The following is a 7,674-nucleotide window of genomic DNA, read 5'->3' on the forward strand; positions in this document are numbered from 1 at the left end:
AGAGTGTAATAAAACCCATATTGTTACTTGGGTGGTAACACCCAAGTCCAACGTCAAGTTCTTGTTTTTCCAATTCCAATTTGAAATTGCAGTTGTAGTTCATATTCAAGTCCTATTTCATGTCCGATTTTAAGTAAATTTCATATTCAAATTTCAAGTCCAATTTCATGTCCATGTCCCATTTTAAGTTCTATTGTTCTTCATATCCAATTTCAGGTTCAGGTCCAACTTCCAGTTTTATTTGAAGAAGCTATTAAAATAAATTGGTACAAGTTTAAATCAAATTTCAAGCAAGCAAGGAAGTCCAATTTCAAGTTTAATTTTAAGTCCAGTTTAAAGTCTAACTTACAGTTCAATTTGAAGTAAGTATGTTTCAAATTAGTCCAAAATTAAATCCAATTTCATGACAAATTATATGCCAATTCAAAGTACAATTTCACGCCCAATTTGAAGTCCTATTTCATGAAAAATTAGAGCTTAAACTTAAAGTCCTATTTTGTGCCTAATTTCAAGTTTCATTCTTCAATTTCAGTTCCCATTTGAAGTCGAATTCAAGATCAATAGCAACCCCCATTTCACGTCCAAATTCGAGTTCAATTTTAAGTAAAGATTTGTGTCTAATTTCAAGTTGAGTTTAATTCCGATTTTGAGCTTATTTAAGTCCTATTGAGATTCAACAATTCAGCTCAAGTCCAGCTTCAAGTAAAACAGAAAAATGAAGATTTGATATCTAATTACAAGTTCGATTTCAGCTCCGATTTTAAGATCAATTTCAATGTAATTTAAGTACTATTTCGTATTTCAATTCGAGTTCAAAGTCCATATTTGAGTTTAAGTCCAATTTCAACTTCCAAATTTAATTTGGGGCCGCGCTTCAAGTCTAAATTGATTCATATTTGAGTTCGGTTTCAATTCCAGTTTCAAATCTAAGTCCGAATCCATGTTTACAAATAAATGCAAGTTGTATGTCTAATTTGAAATCCAGTTGCAGGTCCACTGGAATGCCCAGACTGGGACCGTCTGGTCTCTATGAAATAGAATGTACAATTCTCAGAATTCCTCAGTTTTTATCTAATCTACCGGTATTTTTGCGATAAATAAACTAATTGCATTAATATCCGCCATCCTACGATAAGTTGCTTATTAAAGGTCAGTGTCCAAGCTTCTGTTTATGGTTGGGTACTGCCTTGACAAGCGAGTGGTCGTGGGTTTGAATCTCAGTAGAATCAGGCCATTCGATGTTAAGTTTAAATCGCAATTCTCGGGTACTTTTGCAAAAGGACGCATTGATAACTGCGTACCACTTCATCATAGAATGAGTAAATTCTACAATACAACCCTCAGTAGTATGGACAAGTTCTTCCAATAAGGTAATAAACTTTATGCCTTATATAATACCAACAAGAAATTACTCACACAAATAGTGATACGACACCCTGACGTGGCTCACAGTAAATGGGACCCAGCCACAATAGATCAAATAACTGGTCGCACTGGAGAATGTACCCAACTGAGGAAAAAATGGAAAGCTTATTAAATTCATTGAATGTAACTAGAACCGATTTTCACTCTTATTCTGTATTCCGACAAATCGGTATTTCGAACAAAAGAGGCTGATATTATTCGTATCACCAGCAAAACCAAATGGGCAAACAACTTGATTGAAATTAGGATCTGTCGAAATACAGCATAAATGAGATTAAAAATTTCTAACGGTCCGTGATATTTAAATTTTTTTACCATGATCCCAATTATAGTTATGGCACCATTCGATTTCAAAATTATGTTTAACTTAATATTCATATTCAATATCGACGAACACAAGCAACAATAAGTTTAGCTGGGTTTTAACTTCTGCTTACTCTTTTGTAGGCCGTTCGAATTTTCCCTCAAACCGGGAGAAAAAACCTGAAAGTGCTTGTCCCCTGTTTCAAACTTGCTTCACGTGGAATTTCCAGAGCAAAACAAACTTGTGAAAATAAACTTTTTTTTTTACTGTCACCGGACGTCTCGTTATTAAAATCTGCTCTCTATTAGATTTAAAATTCGAATGAACTGAGCTAACGCGCACCCAACGCAGTAGAGCGGTGTGCCTTAAAGGTCGAATCACACTAAACATTGATGGAGCATCACCGGAATGTCAGTAACGTGCCGGCCGTATTCCATCAACGGGCAATCTGACTGAATCGACCTTTACACCCCAGAGTCAGTGTCACCGCAAGATGCCTGCCACCCAGCAGAGCGAATATTTGAAGAGATATTCCTGCAGAACACACATCGCAACCGCAACGCAACAACGGCCATAACAGTGATGAGCAACCTATGTTTTCATTTTTAGCGTTGGGATTCCCCTATAGAGGCGACATGCAGCGACAGGTAAACTATGCACAGAGGTGAACGATCAACGTGTCTGACAATCACTTCTTTCATCGACACGCTTGAGATATCAACTTCCAGCAATAAAGCATGGTAAATCCCCTACGCAGTACAAATATGGAGGTAGGTTCGATAGCGCCACCAGTAGCTAATTACAAACTAGTTTGAATCAACCTAGATGATGGAAATGCTATAATTTACCGATGCATTTGAGTCACCGTCATATTTTTTTTTTATCAGAAACTTAGTCTTGTCATGGGGAGGAAATCTAAAATCATATGGTTTTGATTATGGATGATAACACTAATCCAGGGGAATACAGAAGAATGAGAAGAAAATTGTTTAATGAGAATATTCTTCGAAGTTCAACCTATATCGGGTGTGGTCTCTACGTTCCACATTGCATTCAGGATTTTTGAAGCGTCATTCTTTCTCCTATGCATTAATGCGGTTTGATGCGTGCGCAGCTACCACTTTTATAGCGTGGTTCAGTATTAAAAGTTATTGTTTCTTAGTACACAGCTGGGGTTTCCTTTGACAACTACATTCCTTACCTTACCGACTTTCGAGCTCTAAAAATTTAACTCGCTCGCTGAGAAGAGTTAAAATCTAACGACTTGGGATTAAAGTTCAGAACGTTCGGTTTGAGATTCATATTATTTAAAATACCAGAATGGGCAGTTTTTGGGAATTCACAAATAGGTTTGGTTGAAAACTAACATGCTTATTTGTTGTGATTTTCTGTGCTGTGTCATTTTGCTAAGCGGACAGATGCGTAAATCCACAGAAGCGCGAGGACCAGAGGATTTTGTGCCGAAAACCTGCAATGGTAATTTGCCGCTGAGAATGGCTGAATGTATCAAAAAAAAAACAAATGGTCCAAAAATGAAGGTATTTTCGTTCATTTTTCATTAGAGCAAAGTTATTTGGAGCAAAATTAACGCTGCTCTTATCACTCCGGTACTCTGAATACTTCAACACGCAAGGTAGAGCTGTCCAGCTGGGCAACCGCACACTTCTAACGATTGTCCTTCTGTCCTGATTAATCGTTATCGCAAAAACATGACGGGTCGGAAATTAAAAATTTAAACGATCAAATTTAAACGATAAATCAGTTGGAATGATTGGAATTCGCGGAATGAAAACTTCTTCGCCCTTGTACTTCCCGTTTAAAACAGTAGCTTCAATTACATTGTTCAGTAGACTTGTACCATTACAATGTCATGTCATTAATGTCATAGTTGAATAATGATGCGTAGCACGATGATTGGTGTTCCAACTTTAAGTTGTAGCATACGTAGAGGCATACCAGGCAAATTAAGTAAGATAAAAATTTAGTAGTATAATTCACTACTTCGTCTTGATTAATAATATTATCCACTGACTTACATGTTGTTAATTTTTCTGCTATTAAATTTTGAATATCCAGGTTTTTTGTTGCTAATAGTGCTCTCTCGTTCAATCGAACATAATTTTTATATTGTTGTATTATGTTTGTGAATACCTTTTCGGTTAATTCTTCCTTACAATAAGGTATACTATTAAACCAGCATTATTGTCGACTGGTCTTATGATTCATGTCTTCAACAGCTACTCCATAAATGGCGATATTACGATGGCGATGGTGATTTTACTGAATTGCAATACTCAACATTTATGTGTGCTTTATAAGTTTTCGACAACAGTGGAGAATATGGAACGACCCAACGATTATCAACTTCAATGTCTCGTTAAAAAATTTGACAGTTCTTGATTTACCATTGTCTTCCAATAATCGACGACAATATAATGGGTATCCATCATTACATACAATAGATAGTTTCTTTATTTAAAATTACTTTAATATAAGGCTGATTTATCGCGTCCGAAGCCAACGCCCTTTGGGATACACTTTGAACATTTTTCAACATCCATGCAAAGCGAATTGATATTAAGTGCAACACACGGTCCATAGACCATATGTTTTGTGACAGCTTCATGTAATTTTGAGTCAGAGTCATTCATAACAAAATGTGTGCATGGAGTAATTCGCTTTTCTGCCGCTCTACAGACTACATCCAACAACGTGTGTCTCCAAATACTTGATGTTTTACAATAAAATTCATAAAGTGATTTCAATTTTTGTTTGAAGACATGCGTCGTTATATCATGACGATCTATTGGCGATTGTTCTTTCGAATGTTCTTTGATTTCAGTTCATTATGAATCAGATGTAAAAGTTATGAACAAATCCGGCCGACTAAAATGACGCACATACGACATTGCATCCTGAGCATACTCATGCATATGTCCGGACTTCTAGAATATGTAGGCAATATTGTCATTCTCCTAATAGCGGTTATATTTCCATCATTATTAATCGCATCGCGCAGGTGTATATACTCTTCTGAACGTAGCTTTTTTTGATTAAACCTAACGAAATTCAATTTTTTAATGTAAACATATAAACACAATACCGATGAAAGTTATCGACAAATTTAAAATGTGATTAAAATGTGATCTTCGCTTTCACGAACCGTCATTCTAAACACGTAAAAATCATTGCGCTGACCTTCTTATTCAGTGCCTTGCCTGTGATTTAAAAAAATTAAATAGCAACAGAGTTGCTAACTGACATTTGAAAACGTTTTAGTTACCATTCAATGAGTTTACCATTTTAATCTTCAAATGATGGTTAAGTGATAGTATGGAAATAGTATGGAAGTATCTATGGATAGTATGGAAAAAGTTCTGAAGGATTACATTGATTCAACCATCATGCAGTCATATCCATTATCTATATTTCAATATGCATACCAAGCTGGCAGCTCAGCAGTCACGGCGCAGCGCTACATTTGCTTGTGGGAAAAATTGAAAAATTCCTTTCTGTTAAAGAATTTGCTTTGTTCGTTCCGGGACATTGAGGAAGCTTTCGATCAGAGGTGGGTACTTCGGCACAATTCCGCTAATTTGCTAACAGCTAACTAGCTCAGCTAACATTTTGGTTAGCGGTTAGCGTTTTCGCTAATTTTTAAAACCGTTAGCGTTTTGGTTAGCTTCCGCTAAATTTATGTACCGCTTTTTTTTGCAGGAGGAAAATTGTTGAGGAATATGAAAATTTTCTTTTAATTCTGCTATTGAGCTAATATCTATCAATGTTATCACACAGATTTGGGTCGAATCTCAAAACTTCGTAAAGTTTTGTACGCGGGTACAGTTAATGTATTTATGAAATAAATGAATATCTAAAAAATTTGAGGTTATTGATTTGTTCACTTAACTTGCATCACTTATTTCACAAATCCATAAGTCTTGAACCAAATACGACTGAAAAAAATATGAAAATGTTATTAAAATTTCTCAGCAATCTAGCAAAATTATTATCTGGAAAACAGTTTTTCAAAAAATTTTCTATGGCAGCGAAACTCCAAAGCAAACTTAAAAAAACTCTATCTTATGGAAAATTTCCAAGATGTTTTCTTCTTGTTCTTGACTTGTGTCACTCATTGACAAATGTGTATTTGTTAGTGATGAAAATTGCACGATAGTGCCAATAGTTTGATGACCAAAAAAGTCAAAAGTTTCCACAATGATAGAAAACTTTAAAGAAAAATCGAAAAAACTATAGCCTGCCTCATGGAAATATTTTTCATTTCTCCCATTCTCAATGTGGTAATGTTCTTTAAAACATTTTTTATGAACGCCTGTGATTTTTTTCATGGAATTATTTCATGTTTTTTTCAGATATATACTTTTTCTAAGCGACCTTTGCAACGAAGGATTTCTTTTTCGTCAAAATTGGCGCTTTTCAAAGTATTTCCAAATTTGCGCTGCTAACCAATTCAGCGGTCAACGTTAGCTTCCGCTAAATTTTTGGTTACTTTAGCGGTAAGCGGTTATCGAAGCTAACGTTTTGAATTAGCCGATTAGCTGTTAGCGAAGCTAAGATTTCGGTTAGCGATGCCCACCTCTGCTTTCGATAATACTTCCTACACATCTATGGAAAATTCTATGAAACGAAGAAAATTCAACAAGTGCACTGTTGATTGGATTCACACAATGCTTGCAAAAAGAGAAATCACTTCTAAGGTTGGTGAATCGTCTATAATGATAAAGGCTATGAAAGGTTGTCCTTAAGGAGGTGTTCTTTCGCCACTTATGTAGACGATTTGCTTAGAACCTTTGAAGCGAAAGGTTTCGAAGTTGTAGGTTTTGCTGATGATTTGGTCATCATGGTAAGAGGAAAATTCGAAAATGCAGTTTCGGAAAGAATGCAACAGGCTCTGAAACATACCCAAATTTGGTGTAGAAAGGAGGGCCTTAGCATTAATCCGGCAAAAGTAATTGTCCCATTCACAAGGAGGAAGAAACTTAACTTGAAGCCTCTCAAGCTTGAAGACTGAGAAATCTAATTTAGTGAACAGGTTAAATTTCTAGGATTGGTCCTAGATGTTGGGCTTAACTGGAATGCACATCTCGACGCCGTGATAAGCAAGGCAACTAGTGCATTATACAGTAGAATTTCGAATTTGGCAACCAATGCGTGTCGCCTATGTTGCCAAAATCGAAACCGTGCCAAAATTGAGACCCTTTTTCGATATGAAAAAATTAATGTAAAGGCTTTAGAATTTGACTAAATATCATTAATCAACGAATGCAACCATTTTATGTTTGAAAAGACCGCCAAGAGCTATCCGTCCGGTGCAAATAAGTTATTGACACCCTGCGGTAAGACGTAGTGCTACGGTAATAAAAATATTATTGTTCGAAACCACATAACTTTTTTTCATGAACATACTGAGGGCATCATTTTTTCGTCATTTAAAGTACGTATCCAGAAACTGATTGATATTTAAGCATATTTTTGGGAGTGAAATATCTTGTGTTGCCAAAAACGAATACTTTTGTTGCCAAAATAGAGGCATGCCAAAATCGAATCATGCCAAATTCGAAATCGAACTGTAGTTGTGCTGGAAAACCGTTGGTAGAAAATGGGGTTTAAAACCAAACATGATCATGTGGATCTACACGCCTATCATACGACCAAAAGAGACGTACGCCTCGTTAGTGTGGTGGCCAAAAACAAAAGAAAGTACCGCTGAAGCGAAACTTGCAAAACTTCAACGACTTACGAGCATTGCAATAACGGGGGCAATGCGTAGCACTCCATCTCCATCCTCAATCTGCTGCCTTTGCATGAATTCGTACAAATAGAAGCGGACAAATGTGCTCTAAGGCTTAATAGGTTAAGGTATATTTCGGATCTTTCTGGTCACATGAATATTCTGAAACTTTTCAAAATAGGGCGCCGTGTTAAGT

Source organism: Sabethes cyaneus, chromosome 1, assembly GCF_943734655.1.
Source record: "Sabethes cyaneus chromosome 1, idSabCyanKW18_F2, whole genome shotgun sequence".
NCBI classification, from domain to species: Eukaryota; Metazoa; Arthropoda; class Insecta; order Diptera; family Culicidae; genus Sabethes; species Sabethes cyaneus.